The sequence below is a fragment of the Dermacentor albipictus genome, chromosome 2 (genome assembly GCF_038994185.2).
Source record: "Dermacentor albipictus isolate Rhodes 1998 colony chromosome 2, USDA_Dalb.pri_finalv2, whole genome shotgun sequence".
In the NCBI taxonomy this organism is placed as follows: domain Eukaryota; kingdom Metazoa; phylum Arthropoda; class Arachnida; order Ixodida; family Ixodidae; genus Dermacentor; species Dermacentor albipictus.
In genome coordinates, this window is record NC_091822.1 from 48094559 (window position 1) to 48122333 (window position 27775).

The 27775-nt window shown below is 46.4% G+C and overlaps 1 long non-coding RNA gene across 1 annotated transcript; it reads left to right on the forward strand.

Moving 5' to 3' along the window:
• Positions 1-31: 31 nt before the first annotated feature.
• On the forward strand, positions 32-21559 carry LOC139055410 (uncharacterized). The gene is made up of 2 exons (XR_011511733.1): positions 32-202; positions 21337-21559. It is a non-coding gene; the product is annotated as an uncharacterized lncRNA (long non-coding RNA).
• Positions 21560-27775: the final 6216 nt, after the last annotated feature.

The window sequence follows — 27775 nt, forward strand, 5'->3', positions numbered from 1 at the left end:
ACATGCTTTGCTCACCTGCGATGAACACCAACCAAGCTGGACTCAGTCTGACGTACGTACTGCTACGAAGGCTTTTCGCAGTAACGGTGGAGGCAGGGCGAGCAGCTGTGGGTAGGCCTAGTGTTGCCACCATTTGGAGAAGACGAGTTCAGGATGCAAAAGTGCGCAATTTGGCTCTTCCTACTTTACTTGGCAATGGAGGGTAAGACTTCCCACGTTCTCGCAGACTTTTGCGTCTTCTCTTATCTCAACTGAAACGATAACATGAGATAATTGCACGGCAGCGACACGACATGCTGGCATATATTTCGCTTTTGTCTTGAGACACGTAAGCCAGTATGAGGTTTACCGTCCTGGCCAGGCGCGCAGGTCTGAGAAAGCCAAAATGTGCTGTGGTGGTTCAGGGACCACGGCGATCTGCCAATGAATGCGAGCGCCGGGTTAGATTTGAGCTCGTGGTGGCCTCAAAGCGACGGGAACGGAATGCAAGAAAAAACCCACGTACCGAATCACGGTTAAACAAAGTCCCGTGGTTAAAATTATTTTAGGCGTCCTTCACGTCTTTCATAACACTTGGGACGCAAATATACATCTACGAGCCTACTAGTAAAAACAAAATCAACTTTAGTTGCCCATGTGATTTGCTTTATTCGTAGTTGACCTCTGCGTGGAGGCAATGTATTCTTCTACAGTATTCTTAAGCACTCTGCTTTCGCGCAGTGCTTTTATGATCAGCAAATATGTTCGCCAGTCACGTTGCTATCGTTTGACGTTGATGTGATTGCAGGGTTAGAGTCCGCTTGCTCACTTTGTGCGTAAAACGTAAATTGCCAACCATCATGCGTGAATATTACAGTATTTAATCAATACAGATTTAGGAAAGTATAGCCCACGCGAAAATTTCTGCTTCAATCTTCAAGTGCTCGCAAAGTTGAGGAGACGATGGATGGGTTTATGTCGAACACTTGTGCTTTGATGAGGTTGCAATTCTTGGGCAAGCAATACGTCACTTTTCATTCAATATATACTATCTTAACTAAAGGAGCTCAACGGACATCACCTCGTGCGTCTCTAGCCCTAGGAAGTTTCCAGACTTTATATATTCATATATTCTAATCATCCATAATTTTCATCGGAAAATTGTAGTGCACACCTATAACTAGTATCTGTGTTTCCAAAAATTTTCCGAGCGTGTCGCTAAATTAAAAAAGAAGTCGATAATTTTTGTTCGTTTGTTCAAAGGTCACTAAAATTATTGCGGAAACCGTCTAGTAAATTTTATATGATGTAGGTGTTTTTCAGAACACTATAGTATACGCTGACATGACGTAACGGATCTTCCAAAATGTAATGTGTTTACTGGTGTCTGTGCAAGTTATAAATGAAGAGTGAATTGCCAGCATTGTGCAGAGGAGTGCTTTACTACTTAACTTCAAATGCAATACACGATTACAGCTGAAATCTGCGTGTACACTAGGATTTTAGGATTAAAGTTCGAACATGGTTCGCCTAATTTTCTTAGCGCGATGAAACGCTTAGTTGACGTTATGCACACAAATTTTCAGCGCTCGTGGGATATCCTAATTATACGCAACACAATGTTGGTCACGTTGTCGAACCAGAAATCACAGTTACGTGACCTTCAAAGAAATCAAGCGCAACTTTGCCGCTTTATGATTGACCTGAAAGCTGTTTGCGGTATTTATTTGCCCGAATTGTGTTACAACAACATTGCCATTGTAGCGTTTTTGTCGCCAAGATTTAACGACTTTCTTGGGTGCTTCGCGACCTAGTGACCAGAAATCGTTTATAGCGGCATCATAAAATAAATTGGCAATATTTAGCCGATTTGCAAGTTACGAAAGTTGCTTCGAAAACGGCTCCTTAGAACTAATTTTATTAGTAAAACCATTAGGCAGGTGAAATTGGGCGTACAGGCAAGTTGGCGCTGTGGCCTTGGTGAACCAACGGCAGTCTTCACTCACGTAGGCCATACACTGCGGTTCATTTCTTCGTCGGACACAGGATTACAAGGTGCTCAAAAAATCCACGTTTTATTTATAGTTTACTAAAACTGCTAGAATCAGTGTTAACCTTTCAAGTGCTGTATATTTGCGGACAGGTTTCTGTGGCAATGAAGGAAAAGCTACGGGAGCGTGGCTGCTGCACATGTGTGTCGGCGCCCAATAGGCCGTCAGCGTTTGACAGGGCTTTTGGTTGCTCGGAACAGACGCTGAATCGACGCAGCTTCACGTGCGACGGTTTCGCGTTTGCACAGCAGACGCGGCAGGGAAAAGCCGCAAGTAAACTTTTACATTCAGTAGTGTTTTATCTTATTTAACTGTTGCTAATAAGGTCTTTGTTTTCTATTCCCAAGTTTAAGCTGACGTGGATGAAAACACGGGACTCTTTCCAGACACGCTCTCACTTGGGTGCGCTTTGCCTGCGTAGCTTTCCCTTCATTGCTACAGGAAGTTGTCCCTGAGTATAGTTTCACTAAATAGGTCTGACGGGTGGACGTCAGCAAGTGCATAAGTAAATAATTACCCACACTGAATGCAGTAAACTTTATTGTATGATTTGAACTTTTTTGTATAATGAGACAGATGTTACATACATGTAACTATAATGCCTTCTCCCCTTGGTGCAAATATTCTCGCTCTAATTCAAGACCAAGAGTGGGTAAGAGCAAGTGGCTGGGCTCGTTCGACGCGAATCTGACGTGAATTTGAAGACAGTGCTTCTGTTTCTCATGGCCTTCAGGCATGTCATTAGTGTACGTGAAAGCTCAAGAAAGTTTTCAGGTGGATGAAGAGGTTGCGACGCAGTAATTTGACCGGCACATAGGTCACGTAATTGTAATCGCCGTGTTAACATGACCAAGCCTGTGTCACAGATAGTCGTTCTAGTTTCTGGACTTGTGAAAATTTAGAGGCATTGCCTGGACGAAGTGCGCCTTCGTGCGAACGCGATCAGGCTACTTGGGCGGTGCTTTTAACCATGCAGAATTTGTAAATTTCCAACCTGAAAACGCTGAATTTCATGCGCCATTGTCAGTTGTTTCGTATATCTACTAGTAAAGTAAAGGTACTGTGCAGCTTTCTGGTGCATTTAATGTTTAACTTACTGACATGGGGATGCTAGACGAACATGTAAAATTTTTGTATATGCTTATCGCCATGTCGGCCTTTATGTTAGTGCTCCAAACTACCTACGTTATTTAATATTTATTTCGCAGTTTTAGCGACTTTGCAGTAAAACGTATACCGGTAGTTTAGCGAGTTTGTATGAATTTAGCGACACGCTTGAAAAAAAAGTTGGCAACTGTGCGTCATAGGTGGAAGTGGTCTGTTCAGCTTCGCGTGAAAGAGGTCAGCCGCTCAAACGATCTGTCCTGTTATTCACATGCGTTCAAAATATCGCCATGAAATTTATTGAAATAGGCTTTCATCGTTTAATTTACTGCTATGCTTGGAAACGTCCACCAAGCGGTGCGGTGGCGTCACCGAGCTTTACAAAACGAAAATATTGTCGCGCTGCTGATATAAATCCGAAAGGGAGATCACTGAAGTTAGGATTATAGTGAAAACCGACAAAGCATGCGTGAGCACGGCCTCTATATTCACTAGGGTTGGGGATTGGGTAAGTTGGTATTGCATTCTAAAACTGGCAAAGTGCAACATAGAAATGACGAAACAAGCCGAGCCGGCCAGATAAAGGAACAGAGCGTTGACTTCCAAGTGGTTTATTGGCAAGTTGCACGAAACATATAGCTACAAGAAAGCATATTTCGCGCCAGCAAACAAGGGTGGAAGGGAGACGACACCACAATGCGCTAACTTCAACAACTTGATTTTCTGAAAATACACCTATATAACCCATGCACAGTGGCGCCACGTCATCATAAGATCTATACGAGTCTTATGGATCAGTCGGGAAGGTTATCAGCAGCAGGGTTTCTGGAACTAGTGCAAGTTTTGGTCGTAGAGGGGCTGCTAAAAAGGTGCGGGTCAGATAGCACAATTTGGGACGCGGCAAATCAACGGATGGAACGCAGAGGGAAGGTAGCATTAGTGCTCTACCTGCATAGAACGGCACACAGTCTTAAGAAAATGGCTAGCCGGATGGACACAAAAGTGATCTTTCCAGCACCAGAAAAGCTGGCAAAAATATGTCGATTGACAGACCCGTACCGTAAGCCAGCTGCCGGATGCTCTACGAATCAATTACGAGTTGCGTAGAAGCTGTTGTATATGAGCTTCCGCTGTCCTGTGGGAAAAAATACATCGGACAGACAGGGAGATTTCTTAATGACCGATTACGGGAACATGGCCTAAACGTGAAAAATAAGCAATACGGTCATCTGTCAACTCACTGTCAGGAATGCGGCTGTGCGCCGGTGTATGGATCCTGCCGGCCTTCTTGCGAAGCACAAAGATAAAGATGTGCGAGAGAATATTCAGGTTCAGGCTATCTGGCGGAATAGTGACACGTGTTTTAGTGCCCCTTCGGTCGACTTGTTAGATAAGGAGACGGCTTTTTTGGATGGTTAAGATTTGGATGAGGTAGCGCCACTGTGCATGGGTTATGTAGGTGTATTTCCTGAAAATCAAGTTGTTGAAGTTAGCGCATTGTGGGGCCCTATAACGTAAAACTATTCCAATATGTTTCTATTCCAATCTCCTGACGTCAAATTTGCGTAACCACTAACGCAAGCACCGGGCGGTCACCCGCAGGGTTGTCTGAACAGACCAAATAATGCTCTCCTCCTTCATAGGAGGTCACTTTTGTTTGCTTGCAAAACAAATAACATTGCCTACACTGAGCGGCTTGTCGTACCTAATTGGCTGACGAGAGGCGAGGAGAACGCTCAAGTGGAGAGGAATTCGATGGGGCCGAGCCACTGCACTGAAAGTCGATAACCAGATGAATAGGGTGGGAGCGGCGTCTACGATTGGTCGGCTTTCCCTTACTTAGTTTGCGGAGGCTGGTCGAAAATCGCAGCGGCATGCAACGGAAGCTCAAGAATGACGCTAAAACGGAGCCTCAGCAAAGAAGAGTTGGCAGAATGAGGGGGTAAGCGTGCCGAAAGTGCTCGAAAACGTTACACGACCACGCAGGAAGTTTTATTATACGCAAATACACCCATGCTCTCCGGCAGGTGCGAGTACCCAGCGTCTGAGTGATCGGAGGCAGCCATCTTCTATTCCTTTCGGAACGGGGCAGCCTGTGGCCATTCCTAAGAAAATTCAGTTTTGTTCGGCATATTAATGCATCTTTATCGCGTACACGTCACTTTGACGCGGTGAGTTCTTGCGGTTTTGCGACGTCGCGTTACAGGCAGGTGAAGTGGGCGCCGTCCGAAAACTTTTTACCAATAGCCGAGGGCTAATGGCGAAAAGGGGTTGAATCAGAAATAACTGTTTTTCTTTTTTCTGTCAAATCATGCATAATCAGTGTGTACACATCATATCAGATGGGGAGGTATCGCGGTTTTCGTGACGTAGCGTGACAGACAGGTGAAGTGGGGGTGGTAGAAAAAGTTTTTGACCAATCCTGGAGGGCTGATAGCAGAATTGGAATAGAAAAGTTTGGAATAGTTATACGTTATAGCGCCCGTGGTGTCGTCTCCCTTCCGTCCTTGTTTGCTGGCGCTAAATATGCTTTTAGTTTACCAACACGCCCAATAAATGGCAATGCTACAAGAAAGAATCAGGACATGTCGTCACACACTTCACAAAACGTCACACCGATAGAAGGCTACACCATCATGAGTCGCAGAACGCGAAATTCTGTCATGCAAGATTAAACTGATCAAGAAATCTTACATCCTGTGGGGATAGGTACAAGGATGGCGCGCTAACGCACGTGTGACTAGCCCTTGCTATGAGATCAGCTTCAATAATCTGCCGCGTAAGTTCCAATGAAGCAGTAACGTATATATGCGATTCCTAACTATGCCACATGTCGGTATGGCTTATTTCTCGTTGTCACTGCCTTTCTGCAAACTTTTGTACTGTTACACTTTAGCCATTCTAACGACCGGTTTGCAGGCTTTCTAGATTACCACTTTGATTTGACTCTGCCTCTGCTGACATGCTTATAACTTTTAACCGTTGTTACAGTCATATTGCTGTTCTGGCTGTCTATTACGACTATTTTTCTTCCTTTTCTATTTTTCTTACAACGTTGAAGTCATTTGTTCCAAAAGAGTGCGTAATCTTCTTTCTTAAAAGATTATATACATCTTTTTCGTACTACCTGCCACATCTATTTCTGTCCTGCTGTTTTACTTGTGAATCTGTTTTCGCTAGAAACAGGGGGCTCTACAACGTAAAGCTATTCCAATTTGTTGTTGTTCCACCCTCATGAAGCCAAATTTACGTAACTGCCGACGCAAGAAACGGGCGGTTACTCGTAGCGTTGTTTGGACAGGCCAATCAGACGCACGCCTTGATTAGAGGAAGAGATCACCTTCGTGTGTTTTCAAAGTGAAAAGCGTTGCCTGCCTAGAAATGTTTCTCTTTTCTAATTGGCTGACAAGAGGTGGGCAGCACGCGGCACGCAGAAGTGAAGAGGCTTTCGGTGGAGCCAAGCTAGCGCAGTGATAGTAGATGACCAGATGGGAAGGGCGGTGCCGGCGTCTGCGATTGGTCCACTTCCCCTTGCTTAGCTTGCTACGGATGGACGAGAATCGCGGTGGAAGGTAGCGGATAGTTAAAGATGCCTGCTAAAACGGGTTGTTAGCATACATGAGTTGGCAGAGGGACGTCGTATACGTGGCTGAAAGGGCTCCACAACGTTCTACCGCTACGCATTTTTTTATGAGCAAATAAATCATTCTACCCTGCAGCTCCGAGTAACCAGTGCCAGAGCGATCAGCCGGTGTACATCTTTTATTCTTTTCTGAACGGGGCAGTCTCCAGCTATTTCGAAAAAAAATCGTTTTGTTCAATATAGTAATTCATCTTTATTGTCTACACGTCACTTTGACGTGGTGAGTTTTTTAGATATTGTGGCGTCGCGTGACAGGCAGGCGAAATAGGGCAACCCGAAAAAAAAAAACACTTTGACCAATAGCAGTGGGCTAATGCCGAAAAAGGTGTGGAATCGAAAATAATTTTTCTTTTGTTAGATCTGACCATGCATAATCAGCGTGTACAGTCATAAGATACGGAGTTTTCGCTGTTTTTATGACGTCTCTTGACAGACAGGCGAAGTGGCGGTCGCCCGAAAAATTTTTCACCAGTCGTGGAGGGCAGATTGGAGAAATGGAATAGAAACAGTATGAATACGTACGTGTCCTTTAATTCATGCTATTCTGAAAATTTTACAGATGCGCAACGACCGAACGTACTGGTTGTACAAATATTTGCAGGCGGGTTCTTTTCCCACAAATTTATGCTGAGTTTCTTTCCTTTTTCCTCCACCCGACCCTCTCTCTCTCGCGCTACCCATTACTTCAATCCCCTCTCCCCTCTATCTACCAGTCAGTCAAAGACCTTATTGACGAAAAAGTTGGTGCTGTTGGTTAAAAAAAACAAAATGAAAAAATTCAGCAACGATTACGACACTCGCTAATGCGGATTTTGAGCGCAGCTGTTGAGATGTTAAATCCGCGATGTATTGTGGCAAAGAATTTGATTCTGAACGACAGAGTCCTCTCGGAGGCGGCGCTGAGCCTCTGCTCAAGGCAGCTTGTCTAGTAGCAGCGGCAGGCGAAGCATTTTCACCAGTTGCGTCACTCATTGCTGAGAAAGAAAGCGTGAACACGGGAAGGCGTGGCTCGCGCGGAGTACCTTCTCTAGCGGCGGCAGCGCAGGCCACTAGAGAACCACACATATGGTATCGGTGGACGCGCTAGCCGCATGCCTGATCGTTGCCGTGAAGCACGTCTCGTGCGGCACTCCGCTTTCCTGCTCACCTTTTCGCCATTCTCTTCTCCTCCACTTTCCTTCTCATGCTACCGCTGCACCCTCCTCCGCGTTCTTTCTCGCGCTCTCTTCGCTCTCGCTGTCTTTCATCCCCCGCTGTACTTCATGTTCGCTCTTTCGTGCTTCGCTGTGCTGGTTTGCTCGGTTATGCCGAGGCCGCCGACGCTCAACGCAGTAACGGCCGCCAAAGAGCTGCTCTAAAAAAGATAAAACGTATGCGCCAATCACTGAAAGTCAACATAGTGCGTTTGCAGCGGCTGCAGGATGTACATGATTGCTGTCCTGAAGAAACGAATACACATTTGCAAGTTGGTGCCTGCGTGTGTGTGTGCCTTTAGAACGTCTATTCGAAAAGTTCCTGAATGAGTCAGCAAACAAATTTCTGCAAACAAAACAAGCGTCTTTTTTCGGGTACCCATTCGAGCGGTAAGAAATTTGTGCTCAGAATTCATTGTTAGATAGCAGCACCTTCTCTAACTTAATTAAATGCACGCTTTATTCAGGGATCCTCTAAATAGCGCAACTCCAACTCCAAAGGCGGAGCCCTATCTTAAATACAAAGGTTACAGCGCCAAGCAGACGAGGACGAAGTGAGATGTAAGCGACACATACGGGCACCATAGTTCTACCATTTGGCATGAAAAACAAGCCCAAGGATTTACTGTGCTGGGTTCTATCGCTCTCACTGCACAGATCGTAAAATGTGTCATAACAGGACTCTACATCGGTCATGTTATAGCTCACAGCTGCTTTACGACGCAACCCATCACCTCTTTTTTCTTCTTTTTTGAAATTTCAGTTTCATGTTTTGCTCTATATATTTTCGTAGAAAGGTCGTCGTTCCATTCGTGTTAAAATAAGGACATGCGCTAGTCATTCAGTAATGTAACGAAGCTTGCTAAACCTGAATAATGTGTTATGCCCTCGCATCTCCTTATTACGCGGGCTTAAGACAATGACGTGGCTAGGTGCGCTCAGATGGGAACCTGCCAGCCTAGCCATGCAAAGGTGCGTGCGTCACCTCATTTTTATTGACTGTTGGTGAAGTGGAGCACTGAGCTTTGATGTTTACGCCTGGTGCTTTTTAACGTACACCCTAAGCTTCGTAGGATTGTTTTGATATTCAGCTCCCATGTGAATGCATACAGCGTCCAAGCAGGGAGTCGAATTTGCGTCGTCGTGCTTCTAGTTCAGCTCCATACAGGTTTAATGGAAGTGAAACTGGCGCTGCAGCTCTCTGAATCGCCACGGCACTATGGAAGCACATTGTGTGCCATATATAAAATGGTAACGGATGAATCCACGAGAGATCAACACGGGTCCCAAAATAGATTTTTTTTAGAATCCACTGAGCAATTTGATGTTTTAGGCGTACATCACTCGGTAACACGAAAGGTTTGGTAACTGGAGAATTTAGAAGAAAAATATGCTGAATTTCTTGTGTGTGTAAGCGCCACTTATATGCACCTGGCTTTCTCGCAAATTTCCGATGATGTAAAGCACGAGATATTACCGCTATAAAGTATGCGTTTCTTGTTTAAAATGTATGTTAAAAAGAGCAAGCTGGCTGTGTTGCAGGTTTCTCAGGAAAAGGGAAATATTTTTGACAAATTTCTTATTATGTGACGCTTTTAAGTTACTACTTTTCGAAATATTTGTCTTCGAGACGAGTGCATGTAGCTTATTGAACCTTTGTGGGCTGTGAGGACTAGACTTGCTCTAGAATTGGGCTGAATATTTGTGCTGTATCACAGATATGCGTTTGCAAATTGCCTGAAATGGTAGTTTTGATGGAAATTAGCCCTATTAAAAAATGAAAATATGCTAAAACACCTTCCATTTATCTGAACATTCAGTAAATACCCTTGCATAGACACAGGGAAAAAAAATGCAAAGAAAAACACGTTCCATTATTTTGTTTTCAACGATAATATAGGTGGCAGAAATAAGACCTTCGCTAGGATGTAGCGAGATTCGAAGAAAAAGGAACGTCGGGACAAAAATCAACCGATGATTACGACACTCCCTAATGCAAAACTTGAGCGCAGCTCTATAGGTGTTTTCATTTCGTGATACCTTGGCTGGCGTGGACTTTCTGCCTCGTGCGGCACGTTGCAAACAAAGTCAAGTGAGCTGCTTGGCTAATCTGGAGATTCAATATGATTGTAATGGATACGAAATGCAACTTGAACTAAAAATGTGCGCAATACATTGTTCCTGCTGAACTAACACTATGCATAAAATCTCACCACACTTGTTAGCATTGTCGACAGGCAAATTTGTGTGAAGGTCATTATGTTTTGCGCAAAATTCTATGAAATCTAAGGTACCCGATTGAAACATTCATAGGCCCAGAAATATAGAACTTCTATTTATGACGAACTACGTATAATGCCGACGCTGAGTATTTGGACCTTTAAGGCTCCTCGGCGGGCGCAAGACACCAATTTGGCCTCGGCTTCACATAGTCGGCACCCGCAGGCTGACCCAACCGGAGGGCATTGGTTGTTACCTTTTGTAGCGAGAAATATAGAACGCCGACGAATCGTTGAAAACAAAAGGCGTACCGGTCCTGCTACGGCGGCCTTGTTGTGAACAAGGCCCCCGTAGAAGGGCCGAAACGTCGTTTGTTTTGAACGATCGGTAAACGCTGGATATTTGGCGATATGAATCTACCCGACCAGAGGGGCTTCCGTCGAACCATGCATTTCATAGTTAATGTTCTCTGTACTGCTCTCTAATCTTTGTCTTTCTCTCTCATTTTCCATCTCTCCTGTCTTCACTTCATTTTACATCCGATTTTCCAGGCAGCAAGGGTTAACGCGGTGTAGTTTATCCAACCTTGGGTCTATTAGGTTATAGTGGTTATGTACAACTTGCATCTGCGTTTCCTTCAGGTCTCGTAGCGTCCCTTAGTTGGGGCTGGTGTTGGGCGGCTGGCGTAGCAGCCGAAATTTAGTAAGTCTTTTTGGCGTTACCGTCCTTCCCCCGTCGACCTGATCGCCCTCTTACAAAAAGAGGGCGCACGGAAGAAATGTTTCAGTTTTTTGGCCAGCGCAAAGAAACATTCCCAGGATTTTACACTATTCATAGTGAGAACTCTGACAAGACAATAAGAACGATTTAACCCTTCACTGTTGCCAGATATCTAGCCGACACTCTAGGTCCACACTACAAGGTGACGAAAATGGCCAGTGGTGACATCCTCCTTGAGGTCCAAAACCAGCATCAGCATCAAAAACTCTTCTTGTAGCATTCACTTAAGTAGAAATCACGGTGACCTCACACTGACCGATCAACGCAGTTAAAGGAGTACCCGTGGGCTTCTTGAACTTGACTGAAGAATAGCTCCTAGAGCGCTGGAAGGAACAAAACATGACACAAGTGTAAAGAATAAAGGTTAAATGAGATAATTAAGTAATTCTTACGAACCATCGAACAGTTACATTTGGCTCCAGTACTGTCCCAGAGACCCTCGAAATAGGATACAGTAAAATCCGAGTAAAACCGTATATCACCAACCCGTGTAGATGTTTCAAATGCCTAAAGTTCGGCCATGGCTAGCAAAGCTGCCGGAGGCTACTAACATGCGCAAAATATTCCTACCATGAACACTCTTCTGACAACTACTGGCGCCCTGCAGTGAGCAAACTACGATGGTGACAATGCAGCCTATTGTAGATCCTGCCCTGCGTTGAAAAAAGAAATACATCATCGCCCTAAAAGTAAAAGGAAACATGACTTCGCAAGAAGCACGGAAACGTGTTTAATTTCTTCATACCACAAGTTATGCTGATGCGGCTCGTGAGGGGGCAACGCCCCAGCATACTGCTGCATTTGCCTGGACCACAAAGAATGTGACCGCGGCCGTGTCACCAGTCACCCTGGCGACAGCAGCCAGCGCTGCTTCCTTCCTGAAACAGGTCCCATCGACCTCCGGGTTTGTAGGCTCGAAGGCTCGAAGGCTTCGTCTTTTGAGGCGACGCCTTCACGAGAAACACACCACACGCTAGAGCTGACGTCCAGCGCCTCGCGAGAGGAAATGGACGCTACTCCTAGCCAGACAGTGCGGCCAGCGCCGAATTACCGCCCCGAGTCTCAGGACCACGGTAGGAATCACAAACTCCGCATTCCGGGGTCCGAAAAGAGCTTTGTAAGCTAAGCGATCTTAATCTCTCCTCTTAGGCACACAGCACAGACTTCTTTCTTAACGTGGATACTAAATGTCACAATAGAATGTCAGGGGTCTTCTCCAGAACCTTAATTTAATCCTGTGGTTTACGTGCCAAAAGCGCAATATGATTATGAGGCACGCCGTAGTGGGGGACTCCTGATTAATTTTGACCACCTGGGGCTCTTTAAAGTGCAACCGCTGTACCGTAAACGGGTGTTTTTGCATTTCCTCCCAATCGAAATACCGCCACCGCATCCCAAATTTGATCCCACGACCTCGGGCTTAGCAGCGCCACGCCAAAACCACTATGCCATCACTGTGGGTCCCTGGAACATCGATGATGTAGAAGAACTCCTACAAAAGTTTAACCCAAAGGTGTTGTGTGTTCAAGAGACACCTTAAATCTACTAACCCAAACCTTCTCTGGAAATATTTCATTTGCCGCAATGATCGCGACGATGCTGTCGCGACGTCCGGTGGCGATGCAATAACAGTAGATAAAGGAGCTCCCGCTCAGCAATTACAGCTCTAGACGCCCCTTGAGGCAGTTGCAGTCCGAGCTGTGCTGTTTAATCAGTTAGTGCCAATTAGTTCCCGATATATCCCTCCTAATTGTCGACTATTGAGAACAGACTTCCGGAGCTTTATCGGTGAGCCTTCTGAACCCTATGTAGCTGCCGTAGATTTCAACGCGCATCGCACAATCTGGGAGATTCTCGTTGCAGTGCGAGAGGGAACCTAATGGAAAATTTTCTGTTCTCCTCAGGTTCCTGCTTGTTTAAGAAGAAACAACCTGTTTACTATGCAACCTTACGCACAAAAAATTTTCCTTGATAGATCTAACCATAGCGCCGAGTGCGCTTATATTGTATCTGGAGTGGATCGTTATTAGGGACTCATATGGAAGTGACTACTTCTCGATTGTTTTAAACCGTACAAAACTAAATCAATGCTCTCCGCAGTCCACATGCTCTTAGGTGGAAGGCCGACTCAGCAGACTAGAAGCGATACAGAGAGCTTACGTACTCGACTTGGGATGACATCTGTACATGTAACATTGCTGACGCGTGGCATACTTTACAGCATTTCTAGTCGATGGAGCGACGATACATATTGCAGGAACGAATGGGTCAGCTTCAGGACGTTGTGTTCCCTGATGAAATGACGAGTGCAGGGAAGCGCGCAGAAAGCAAAATAACGCTTGGGGCCGCCTTCATGACTCACCAACTAGAGAGGACATCATTACCATGAAGTCTCAGGGTAGAATAACGCGCCGCCATGCCAGATGGGACAGCTGGAAAACGTTCGTATCTGGTGTCAATTCTTCCATAAACGAAAGGAAAGCCTGGAACAGAGTCAACAAATTAAAAGGAGGGCATTCTCAGCCTCTGCCTTTGGTGAATGCCAAGGAAGACACATTGAAAGAACAAGCTTAAACTGTAGGTGCACACATCAAATATATTTCTAGTCCTTCCCACTACATCGACACATCGCTAAGAGATCAACGACAAGCAGAACGACTACCTCTGGATCTAAAAAGCACACAGACTGAATCATACAATCATCCAACATGGCGGAGATCTAGGCTTCTCTGGACTGGTGAAACAATTTGCCTCCAGGAGCCGACCGAATATTGTATGACATGATTAAACTCCTAAAACCTGAAACCTAGAAAACACTCCCATCATTTTGAAACGCCGCATGGTCTACCGGGCACATCCGCCCTCTTGGAAAGAAGCAATCATAATTTGAGTTCTCAAAGAGGGCAAGGTTCCGTCTCTGTAAACTTGTCGAGAGAATGGTAAACCGACACCTGCTTCAGTATATTAAGATTACTAAACTACTACATCCCTTACAATGTGGTTTCAGGAAAGGTAAATCCTCAACAGATCACCTTGTTCGCATTGAGGCTGTCGTGCCTTTTTACACAAGCACTTTTTTTTCGGTATTTCTAGGCGTGTACAAAACATACAGCATATGGCATTGCGGAATTAGATGCCGTTGTGCCCAAGCAGTTTTTTCTTGTCGATATTTCTTGACAGGAAGATACCACATGACACCATATGGCGTTTCGGAATTCTCCGTGATCTACCTGGTGTGGGAGTCCGAAGCAATATGCTGAATGTTATTTGAAATTATCTGTCCGATTGCACGTTCTGCGTTAGAGTTGCTAACATCATATCCTGCCCCTTTACGCAGAAGACTGGTGTACCACAAGGTTGTGTGCTAAGCTCTACCCTCTTTGTCCTAAAAATAAAGCCGCTGCACAGCGTAAAACTCCGCACAATGTTTCATTCTGTATATGTGGATGACGTACAAATCAGTTACATATCGTATAATCCTGCTATCTGCGAGCGGCAAGTACAACTTGGCCTTAACAAATTGTCTAAGTGGGCAGACAAGAATAGATTTAAACCAAACCCTCAGAAAAATGCGTCCGTTTGCTCCTCGAATAAGAAAGGTATATTACCGGACCTTGTTATTCGTGTTAGTGGAAAACGCCTTTCTGGGAACCGCTAACATAAATTTTTTGTTGTTATCCTAGACTCCAAATTAACTTTTGTATTCGACTTGGAATATTTAAAAGCGAGGTGCCTGAAGATAACGAACGTCCTGAAGCTCCTGCCACGCACAGCCCGTGGTTGTGACAGGAGATATATCTTCTTAGTTTGCATAAGAGCCTCATACGCTCACGCCTTGACTATGATGCCGTAGTGTACCATTCTGCAAGATGCTGCCTTAAAAATTTTAGACCCAGTCCACCACATCGGTATTCCCCTGGCGACATGTAGCTTTAGGACAAACCCAGTTGAAAGCGTCAACGTTGTGCCCAACGAATGGTCCCTGCATCTCCAAGGAGCATAATTCAGTGTCTCCTACGACGTGAAGGTAAAATCAGACGCCGAGCATCCATGTCATTGAACCTCTTGCGACGTGTCCACTGCCAGACTTCATGGTGATCGCGCAGCCATTAAAGCTCCTTTGTCTCCATGCTCGGTAGTAGTGGAAGAAGAAACAGGCATTCGACTTACAGAAAATGTCTTTATGGTTCCCATTCGCCTTCCACCGCCTCGGAAATGGCAGAACATTGAGTGCGATATCTCATTTCTTGATGTAACAAAACGTGCAGGCTAAATCAGACATACACTCACACTTCCTTAAACTTCAGGCGTAGTATTCCTGCGCATATTTTGATACAGTTGCTTCCATTTCGTCTGGTGGTGTTGCCTATGCAGCTCTCGGGATATCGTTTCCGACGTCCAGCGTTCTAAATCCGTATACAAGTACTTTCACGGCTGAAGCGTACGCGATACTTTCAGCTGTGAATGATATAAAGAAAGCAAATCTAAATAGCGCTATCATATTCAGACTCAGTCTTAAAGAGCCCCTCACAAGGCCACATAGCAAATGTCGGTTATATATTGGAGGTTGTTACGTGTCCTCTAGGGCGCGTTCTGCCGCAATAAGTTTTCAAATCGGTTCATTAATAGCCGAGATAGAAATATTTCAGTGCCGCGAACCCATGATTTCAGGCGGCGTCGGCAAATGCCAAGAAAGACGCTCCCTCCGCTTGCACCGCCCAGTCTCCGCAAGCGAAATTCCTTCCCTACGTTGTCCCACACCAGAGCTCGAGGATCGTGTGAGGCATATGTCTCGGGCCCCGCCTTCATTTCTTTTCCTCCCCTTTTTGCTGCGCGGCGCACTTTCGCTGACGGCGTCGCGCGCGAGCTGTTGCGCTTGTCTTCTTTGGAGCAGCACAAGATATTGCGCGCAGTGCACGGGAACAGCTGACTAGCGGTATAAGTCAGTGCTACACGAATACTGAGGTAGAAACAAGCAGTTCACAGAGTATGATTGCGCACTGTAACACGATAGAAAATGACACACTTTCATTATTTGCGCGCGCTATGGCTGCGAGACGTCGCAACAAGCAGACAAAACGGATGCAAATATCACCTATTGCGGTGCGAAGTAAAGCGAGAACACAGAGACATTCGGTTTGCGTGTTTTATTATTTCTGTAAACATTAAATGGTCGATTGAAGTAACAGATTACAGAAATAACAGATGTTGCCTTGAATAATTCTTGAAGTCACGTGTAATATTATATGAGTGTGATATTAGTAAGCGCACTTGTGCCATATACGTCACGCCGACTCTCCGGGGGGGGGGGGGGGAGAACGGCGCCCGTGAGGACAAACAGCGTTCGATTTGAAATTTCAGCTATTTACGGGATGCGTAGCGACGCAATGCTGAGCAGACACGATCGTAAGCGCGCATTGTATGCACGGCGCTTGTCAGCTCAAAATGGCTAGACTTAGTAAGGGGCCCTTTAATGAGTTTCTGAACACACAAGAACTCCGTTTTTAATGAACTATGCACCTTACTATGCTCAGCCACAGCTACTATGCTTACTGGCCACACAGGCATAAAATGCAATGCAGCTGCTATCGAAAACGCTACGTCCGTTGCTTTTAGTGGGACCGACATAAACCCATACCAGCTATAGACCTTAAGCCCTTCTAGCGCTTAATCTAAGGAAGCATTGGCGGGGGCAGTGAGATGCTGAAGTATCGAATAAGCTACATATTGTCAAGCTAAAATGAGGGAACTGGATATCTCAGAGAACATCAAGACACAAGGAAGTGCTCCTTTGTAGATTAAGAATAAGGCATACCTGTGGCACTTTCTTTTACCTACCGTCTAGAAGGGATCCTCCGACATGTAGTAAGTGTAGCAATAGCCTAACAATTATCGATGTTCTTGTGTGCTCTAAAATGGAAGCAGAGGGGAAAAAGTACTTGCGTTCCGCATATCGCCAGCACCTACCTTTACACCCAATTTTTTTTTCTCAGCAATGCGCCAGCTTCATTTTAAAACAGCGTTAAACTTTTTAGCAGAAAGGGACACGATAAAAATAATTTGTTCAGGTTATTTCTAGCACAGCCTCCCCTTGAAGGTTGTAGCTGCAAAGCAAGCATATTGTAGAGAACGTGCCTCCCAGCCCTTGCGTTCAAGGTCCCTGCGCAGCTTACAGCGAGTGATTTTTACGCTTTTTGACAGGTACATTGCATCAAACATTTGCTTGACATCAAACATTTTATTGACAATTGACAATGACTAGAGAGAGAAAAGTTTACTGATACGAAATGCGAAGAGGTCGACCTGAGGTGCATTCTTCTAGCCATCTAGTCTGCGTTGGGGGAAGGGGAAGACAGAAAGAAAGGGGAAGAGAAAGGCGCCTGATAGATGACGATGATGAGGAAAGATATAAAGCATATAGCAAGCAATCTGGACTACTGAAAGCCGACAGCCCAGGCCCGTACTATTAAAAAAATTAAATAAGGCCTGGATGGCCTTAAAACTCGGTTTAACGTCTGGCCAAAGGCGTAAAATAACGTCCTCTGACAGCGGCGGGCTGCCGAGCAGCATGAGGGAATAGTTGAACTTTTTACTCTCTTCCTCGTAGTAAGGGCAGTCACACAATACATGACCTATAGTCTCTCACATTGCACAGCTCGCAGCCTGGAGGCTCGGTGCGTCGCAAGAGGTGTACCTGCCCGCGCGTAAACGCCACCCACGCCTAAGTCTGTGCAGGAGACTGGCACAGCTTCGTTGAATTTTGGATGGTATCCTAAGTTTCACGATAGAGTCCAATCTTTGCAGTCTTCTGTGACGGTTATCCGGATTGTCTCAGTGCCTTTCCGTCTCTGTTCGGATGACACTTAAGAGAACGCAGTTGGCGCCCGCTCTTGAAATAGGAATCGCAAGCAGTGGCTTTGGTTCTTCGAGCGCCTTCTGCTCTTCGGCATCGGCCAGTTCACTGCCGTGTACACTACGGTGACTGGGAAGCTACCGAAATGCAATTTGGTGTCCGTTATCTTCCGGTATAGTGTATAGCTCGGCAGTCGGAAGAGCGAATGCTCTGTAAGAGCTTTCTTTTATTACGACTCTAAGTATCTGCAGCGCTGATTTCTCGCCACTAAAGATTCTCCATGCTTGAGGAAGCTCTCGCAAAATATAGTGCATTGCCTCTCTGATTGCCACTAGTTGCGTGGATGTTGGTGTCATCTTGTTTCGCAAACGAAATCGTCGAATGAATTGATGCACAGGCACAAAGCGAGCCGCACCTGACCAATACGACGAGACCGATTCGTAGGTATATAGGTTCACCGATGAGCCATATTCTCTTGACATATATTCAGGTGTTAAATGTTTGAGGTCTGCGGTAGCCATTCGCGATTTTCTAGAAGTTCCTGGATTTGAGAGATGTATCCGTACTTTGGACATTACCCATGGTTGAATAACATATGTGGTCTTTGCGCCCATAAAAGTTACACATCAATCAAACTTGGCAGTAAATTACGTATGCAAACACTCCTATGCGTTACAAATGTCTGTGACAAACACAGCTACAATTTTAGCCGCTGTCCTGAAAGAACATTTACAAAGAAGTTATTTAATGAAAACAGGGGGAAAATTATTGTATGTCAGCATGCGAAGTTTAAAATCTCTCTTGTAAATACACCCTTCAGCAACTGTTTCAAAGCGCAAGTACGTGGGCTGCGCGTTTCCGTTCCGACTGAAGCGGTAGTGGACTTTGAGGCGAAACAGACAGCGCAACTTAAGCGCAATGTTTTCCAGTGTCCTAGGATAACTCTACCTGATGAAATCCATTTAACTTCACATCAAGCGGAAATAGGACCAATTAGGGTCAATATGTGGGGAAAGTTTATACCCCTGCTGCGATCCTCGCAAATAATTACTGAATACGTGTTTTTTTTGCCTGAATGAATGCGTTTCGCGAGATACGTAGTAGGTTTACCCGCAGTCCTCGGTGAACTAAGTGAAGCGCTTGGTTTGCATTCGATGAAAATAAGGGCCCAGTTATGGATCATTTGTAAGCAAGGTTGAAGGTGTGTGGGTCAGTTGCGGCATTTGCAGTGAATTATATGTATACAAGTATTGCTGTTATCAGCCCCATAGCCAGAGAAGGAGGGGGTCTAAGCCCCCCTCCCCCTAAATTTCGCTAGGAGGGGGGCGCAGAGTTTTCGGACCCTGATCTTGCCACCGCGTATTTGGAGCCTCTGCAGTCAATCTTGTCGGTGCACTTCACTGCTCACAAGACGATGTGTTACAGCGTGCAATTTGTGCTGCCAAAAGTACACAGCTCACATCAGTTTTGAGTCGCTGGAGCCGTTAGTAGAGTTATACATGGCGCACATGAAACCACGAAAACCTAGAGATGGCCAAGGGAGAGTGGGATGTATGGAAGCAGAAGTGGCGAGCAACACCTTCAGAACAGCTACCAAGGTATGCGACCGAGGCTCTCAATCAGTGCAGCAGCAGCCCTTTCTGAATCTCAACACTCTCCTTAAGATGCTTGCCACATTGCCAGTCACCATAGCGACAACTGAGAAAAGCATTTCGACGCTGAAGAGCTTCAAAGCGCATATTCGCAACACCTCTGTTGAGGAACGGTTAAACGGTTTGGCTCTGATGTGGCAAGGTTTACGCAATCGCAACGTTTCGTACGAAGCAACCAGTGCGCATAAAGACTGACGCAAACGGATGCACCGCGCCCCGGACTCGTTTGATGTGGCGAGAACGCTGTCGACGGCTCTATGCCAGGCACTCGATGAAGCTTTTCGTGTGCGTGTGCGTTTGTGTGTATAACCTGAACAAGCGGGCGCGAAAGGTTTCTTGACCTTACGTCCCCACAGGGCCTCGCTCGCTCTAGTGTAATAAAATATTCAAACTATGGGTTGCTTACTGTCCCTTTAACACCTTTGTGACAAGATCTGCGTTGGTCAGTGAGAGATATCGTCTGAAAAGACGAATCAGAAGACGCACTTCGAAGTCTTTGCGTAAATAGCATTTTTGGCTCGCATAAGAAACCTCGAATACAAAATTCACCGAGAATTGCGATACCCCCTAATGCGAAACTTGAGCGCAGCTCTATGCGTGCTTTCATTTCGCAATATATTGGCTGGCGCGGACATTCTGTCTCGTGCGGCACGTTGCAAACGGAGCGAAGTGTGACGCGACTGCCTCGCTAGTCGGGAGATCATGACAGGCAGCGTGTGGGTGCCGTGTGGGCGCGATTCACAGCAGCCGCCGCAGACAGACCTCCGCTCATGGAACGCGTTGTTTCTATATACGGCGCCGTGCGACGCGCGCACCGCATGCCATCGGTGCACAGACGACGGCGCTAAAGCCATGGCGCGCTCCACTGGCGCCATTTCGTTGCGGTCGTCGCAAGTCTTGCGCGGCACTACGCTACCCTTCTCACGCTGCGGTCTGCGTTCGCTTTCACCTTTCGCTGTGCTCGTTCGCTCGGTTACGCCGAGGGACAACGCTGACACTCGCTGCAAGAATGGGCACGTAGAGCTGTGCTCTGAAAAATGTATACAGCCGCACCTCGTGAGCTGCTTGCCGAACGGTGGTCTGTGCAATGTAGAAACCGCAATGAAACTGTTTTAATTCGTCGTTTCTTAATTTTAACTCTCAATAGCGGATTATTATGTCTATGACAAATATAATGAGACGAATCGTTATCATAGAAAACAAGAAAAAACAGCTTTTATTTAAGCCACTTCTTTCCGAAAATAATTACTCAAAATTAAGCACTATACTCGCATAGTTATGGCCATCAGCGAATTTACGTCCTCCCCAACCCCCCAAAATATTCCTGCCTAGGGGCCTGGTTGTTATGCCTCATTCCCATTAACAATTTTGTGAAAGAGAACAAGCAAAGCATACACAAATTTTGGGTCTTGCAATAGACGGACAGACCTTATGGCAAAGTCAACCTGGAGCAGTTTAAAAAGAAAATAGACGCAAGCGCTTAAAAGGGCTCTTTCCCTACTGGAACATCTCCATCTACTACCCAAACAGTCTTGGAGAAGGTTTTATCACCAGAATATTGTGAGGTGGTAACCATTTCACGTTCTCTAAAATTTCATGCACAGGAGTACACACTTTAAAAATGTGCATTCTGATTGAGAAAGCACGTTTCTCCCTGCATATGGACTGTTTTCAGGTCAAGAGCTAAATTACATTCATAAGCAGCTGTGACGTATAATACAATTATAATCCGAGATTTAGCACGCGCAAGTTTGTAACGCTAGATTTAATATTTCGTTCACAAATATTGTCGATGGCCATTTGAAGGTGTGAAAATATATTGCCTTTTGTTTGGCTACAAATAATTATCTTTCTTCTGCAGCTGCTTCTCCAGCAGCCGCTAGTAGTCAACTGGGACCAGTGACCGGTTTCATCGCAGACCTCTTCAACAATATTATAGCGGTCGTCGACGGTGGAATCAAGGAAGGTCTGAGCCTGCTGCACCTTCTACTGCCCACTCCAACTCCAACGCCTGATGAAGTGGCCACGGAGGAACCTCAAGCCAGCTAATAAATGCCAAAAGAGCAATTTTTGTCTCTCCACCACATCCGGCGTCGTTTGTTCGGCACAGGAATTGACTGGCCCGTAAAAGTTTACCATGCGTTCCACGCAACGAGTGCCAAAATTGCAAAAAAAATGCAAGTGCCACGTAGCTGGGCAGAACCTAGGGGATGCTGCTTGCCGTCGCTTGGAGCAAGTATGAATATTCACTTTTGTATTTCGCCGAAATACACATTTAATCGTAATTAAATAATCAACTTACGTTATATTCAGAGCCAGAGTGTCGCTGATAAAGTTGCAGACCAGTCTGAAAAATTCCCGATCTAGCTTTACGGAAAAATACCGGCTCCATAACTTTTTTTTTCAATCCTGGAAGAAGCTCACCAATGTCCGCGAAAAGTCGCGCGAGTAGTCGTCCGCCACTCTTTCCTCATTTTTTTTTTTGACATCGTACATACGTTTGAGGCTCTTTTCAAAACTGCCTTTGTCGCCAATGTACAAAGTCGCCACGCCAGGAAAGCTTTCCTAGCTGAGGTTCTTTTTTTATCGAAATAAATGTAAAGGGAGAGGTGGATACATCGTACAATTGTAAAGCTAACTCCGTTTCGCATAGCAGTAAGAATAATAATAAGTTTAGGCTAAGAAGAAAGAACTTCATAGTGTCTAAAAATTGAGAGAATAGTCCTACACACGTAAACATGTATAGCAATAAAAGTTGGAAGGTGATTCGAACTGTAGTTGAAGCTCATGAAATAATGTCTGAAAGCGAGGTGGGGGTGAGATACGGGCAGAGGCCCTGCACACGCCATTCTAACGCGCCATCCCTCGCGTGAGGGAAGGAGGAATGTCGGACCCTTCCAAAACGTTTCCAGCAGCGTGCGGAAGAGGGCCGCATGCTGCTGGAAACGTCTTGGAATGGTGCCATGGGTTTCACCAGTTGATTTGTGCATCAGCGCCCACGTTGAGTGTGCGTGGGTTGTGCGTCTGGTGGATCGCAATTATATATCGTTGACTTCTGTGGGACAGCTTGTTCCTTGATACCGTGTAGCGCTAATCGACTACTGGGTGACCAGGGCGGAGTGGTGCGCTGTTGTGCTGACTCTGCGGCTGATAAACGCTCCCCGAGTTCCGTTTGCCGATGCGGCCGCGTGGAATTTGTTGTCGCTCATCTGCGCACCTGCATCTCGCTTTTCGTATTCTCTTTACACATTATTTCGACATTTTGCACATTCAAGATGTCTTCGAGCACAGCTTTCCGCGTAAGTTCGCATTTTTTCCGCGGTGCATTTGTCTACATCGACATCTACAGCCACATATTGTTGTTAACTTCAAATATTGTGGAAAAGGTGCATCGCTGATAGGAACTAAAGTCAAAACGTAGCAAAACATACATATACATGTTGTAAGACGCCGCCTGGAACGACGACAGAGCCCTTGTATTGCAACACAACCGAGTGAACCAGTCATTGACTTGGTCACATGATCTTGGCTAGTAGCGCGAAGTGAACACGGACACAGAAAGGAACAGACAGGACGAGCGCTTTCTGTGTCCATGTTCACTTCGCGCTACTAGCCAAGATCATGTTACCGTACCAACTCGCCCAACTGTCTATCCTTTTGCATTGACTTGGTCTTCGATTACCTTGCGTTCGGAAGCCGATACACGGTAATAGCGGTGGCGAATGATGCGGAATCCGTCTGCCTCGATGCGATGAGCGGCCACCGTTGTTTGACCCAAGCCATCCGAGCAAACGTCAAAACAAGTTTGGTGTTTCCTTAAGATGGCCAGCACGGCATCATTCTGCGTTGAGCAGGGATTTGAACTCAAAGTGGCCCTGAGAGCACTGGGTGAATGTTCCGTGGCCGTGCACTGTGCGGGGGACGAAAAAGGTGAAGCAGTAATAACACACACGGGATGGGCGTCAATAACGATTGGCCACAGTGGACCCCTCCAGCAGCAGAAGTAGCTCTTGTGTCGTGTTGCAGGTGGTCAGACTGGCACAGTGGTGTGAAAAACGCACTAGGCAAGAGGCGATGACGAATTTCCCCGGAAAATGCAGCGCTGATAAGCGGACACGGCTGCGTCGCCGTCTCTATTGTCTCTTGATGAACTGCAAGAATACGTGCATGGCCGGGTGGAAGGACCAAATCTGCCGCTGTGACAACGTGGAGCGGCGAGGAATCGGCAGCATCGGAGAGCTCGCTCTCCGTAATATGTATAACGGGTTGTCCGCACAAAATGGCAGCAGACGCAGCAGACGAAAAATCATAGCCTATGAGGATCGGATGAGCGAACGACGAAAGTGCAGCAAGCTGGATATGATAGCGAATACCGTCGTTGAGGACGCGAGCGGTACGGTACACTGTCCAGTACGATAAATCGGACTGCTATTGGCGTCACATAAGACCGGGCCAACATACGGAGTTTTCACTTTGCGGAGACGGATTCATAGTTCGCGACAAATAACAGAGAGGGCGGCAACAGTGTCTAAAGAGCGTCGACAGAAACACCTTCCACAGAACCAGCGAGTAAATTTCCTGGGCCAGCAAGAGGAATTGTGGTAGTTCTTAAACAAGCAATTTCTACTCCAAAAACTGCAGCTCCTAGTTTTCCGAATGATTGGCGAGTAAATAGGAGGCAGGACGCGGCGGCGATGAATTACAGCGGAACTGTGACGGAGAAGGAGGACGGGGTGATCAAGAAGACCAAGACATGCCATAGGACAGCGGAGATGAATGGGAGCAGCGTGACGAGGATATGTAAGGTTCGAAAACGTAGGCGCCGTATCTGGGAACACCGTCACTCTCATAGGTGGAATAACCACGGCGTTCATCTTGCTGCCGCCAGCGGCAAAAGCGGGATATACGACCACGAATGCCACAATAGAAACATAGTGGGTGGGCAAGGACGCCAGGTCGAGTAGCCGGATTGTGTGGGGGCCGGCGCTGGCCACTGAGGGCAGGTGGTCGCAGACAACCTGCCCTCAGGTGGTCGCAACCGCGCAGGTGGTCGCAGTTGCAGATGGTACTGGTACCGGAGACTGCGTAACAGCCTCTGCATAAGAAGGCAGGCGCAGAAGACGAGGTACGTGGGACACTTGTAAAGGACGCCATTTCTTCTTTAATGATCTCGCGCAAATTGGGAGGAGGAGCGTGCAGAGCTGCAATGGCTGTGTTAGCGAGAGCATGGCCCTGAAGCTTTTCTCTCACACTGATGCGGATGAGCGCACGAAATCCGTCATTAGAGAGTTTTGGAATAGGGACCCCAAAAGCTTAGCGGGTGTTAGCGTTGGGGCACGCAGAAGTGAAGAGGTTTAGAATAGCGTCTTGCGCGGACAGCACCACTACGGCGACAAGCAAAAACTATTACAAATAATGAAATAAAATATACCATTTTATGATAAGAATAGTAATTCTTACTTTCGTTATTTTCGCGTTTAATTACAATTTACAGGTTATCCTATTAGCAGCAAGCAATTAGTTGCACTTAGTTTTTAGTAACCAACTTTCCGTGCCTTTACCAGCCGAGCTAAGGCGTGTTAGGCCTACGAGCCATGAAATCCACAATAGAATGCGGAATAAGCGGTGTCTAATGAAGCAATCTTCCTAACACACGCTAGTTGAGGGAAAGTGATAGCCGTGGTCACTTCTCCTAGCTTGCGAACTTCACGCCTTACCACGAATCGAACACAGTTTGGTGTTAGGTTAGAGCCGTCGCTTCGATGGGTGTCGCCATGTTTGTTTACGCAAATTTGCGGGGCTCCCGCTAAATGAGTAAAATTTAGCGACGCATATAACCCAAACGCAGTTAGCGTCTCGCGCATGCGCACTGGCTTCGACGCTATTTCTTTGGGGCCCCAAACGTTTGGGATTCTAAAACTCTCTATTCTGAACTCTACTCTAAACTCTATTCTAAAACTCTCTTGTCTATAAGAAGAGGGTCGCAGGAGGCGCGTGGTAGACAAAAGAAGGAGAGCGTGGCATGGCTTTGGAAAGCCGCGATAATATCACGAACTGTAATAGGGCTCTGAACGACAAGAACGTTAAACGCAACGGATTTGATGCCCTTTAGAATATGGCGGATATTATCCTCATCTGACATGTCACTCTTAGCGCGACGGCAGAGAGCCAGGATGTCTTCAATGTAGGAAGCGTAAGGCTCGTCGGCTCCCTGGATGCGGGTAGCGAGCTTCTGTTTGGCTACTTCAGAGCACCCAGCAGACGTGCTGCAGATCAGACGCAGTTGCTCAGTAAAAGTTGACCAATCATGAAAGTCGCGTTCATTGTTCAAGAACCACGTTTTAGCGAACTCCGTAAGGTAGAAAGTAATATTGCGGAGCTTGTGTGCCCCGTCCCAATGGTTGTAAGCGCTCACCCTGTCGTAATGGTCGAGCCATTCTGCCGTGTCTTTGCTGCGATGACCAGAAAAAACCTGAGGGTCGCGGTGCGGTGCGTTCACTGACCAAGTAGGCCCAGCTGGTTGAGCCAGGGTAGGCGCAGAAGTGTAAGCGTCCGTTAGTGCCATGGCTGTTGATGGCATGCACAACCGGCGACCATAGCAGTGCTCCAGAGGTGACCGGTAGAGCACGAGGACATGAGAATGAAAAGTCTTGATGCGGTAACTCAGAACATGAGGGTCACCGGGGCCCAAGATACTGGCGTGCAGGACAAACTGGGCGACTTCAAATGCAGCACTATAAAAGGAAGAGCCGCCGTCTCAGCGTAGCGAGTGAGATTGTCAATGCCCACGGCATTGACAATCCGTCGGTGACTCGCGTGTGTAAGTGTGAGGGGGTCCGTATAAGTCTATCCCCATGAATTTGAAGGGAAAGGACGGGCACGACATTGGTTGTAAAGGGCCGGCGGGAAGAGATGTGGAACGTCTTGGGCGTTAGCACGACGCGCAGGAACCGAGGTAGTTGGCAATACTAGTGGACAGGCCAGGCCAAAAACAATGAGTCTTAGGGTAGTCGTAGGTCCTGTGAAATACCCGATGGACAGCCGTGACGTCATCGTGAAACTCTTGTAAAACTTCTAGTCGTAGTGAGGAGCAATGACCAGGACCCATCGGTTATCGGTAGGTTGGTAAACTTACCGAAATAACGATCCACCGTGTAGTTTCAAACGTGCAAATTGTCATCTTAAGCGGCTGTTTGAAGGACGAGATAAGGCAGTGAGTCGCTCGATAATGGTGCGGCAGTATGTATCTATACGTTGGAGGGAGGCGAGGTGCCGTGATGAAAGAATGTCTACCGAGGTCACGAACCGTATCGGGCTCATAGCCATCGTCTCGGTTGGTTGGGTGGGTGGTGCCGAACAGAAGAAGGTGAGAAATGGGCATTTGGCGACAGCGGGCAGTGAGACAAAGCGTCAAGCGTTTTGGTGCATGTCCGCCAGACCTATATGATACAATGTCACACTCCTGTAGACGCAGCTTCCAACGGCCGAGGCGTCCGGATAAATTCTTCAGAAAGGATAACTAACACAGAGTATGATGGTCACACACACTTGTGAAATGGCGGCCATATGAATGTTTGATGTTGTATGGCGCAAGGGCCAAGTATGGCCAAAGAGCGCCATGTCCGTCGTAATGAGTTTGCAGTGAAATCATGAGTTCGATGAAGTTGGTGTGACGTGGCTGTAGAGGGGCCTTAAAAATGGTCGCGCTCAAGTGCGCAAAATCTGTATAATAAGATTATGGCGATGACTTATGACGTGTACTATGAACATTAAGATGCATTTAAATAGAATGATACGATGCGTAAAAATATATAAGGTTATAAGATTGGCTAGAGCACTGCTGCCTCCTTAGAGCCCTTGAAAAACAAGGGCCTGGAGGCATGTGCTATGCAAAACTGTTATCGCAGTGGCATCCTCTGGAGCGAGGATGCTCTACGAATTTATTAGGCATATAACGTGTAGTCCGACATCATTTAAGAAGCTGAGGACTGTCTTGGTGTCGAAAAGCGGTTCCTTACCAAGAAACATAGCACGGTGTAGAGGGATGTGATGTTTGTAAGCAAGCGGAAAATCTTTCTCTCTCTCCGCTTCGGCTTCCCGACACTCCAGGAGCACGTGGAGGACGGTAAGCCTCTCACCGCATTGACCACAGATTGGAGGCTCACTTCTAGTAAGCAGATAATTATCGGTGCCAAATGTGTGTCCTATTCTGAGGCGACAGAATAGGACATCTGTTCGCCGAGATTTTGTTGGGGAGGGCCAAAAACCCAACTGTGGCTTTATAACGTGCAGTTTATTAT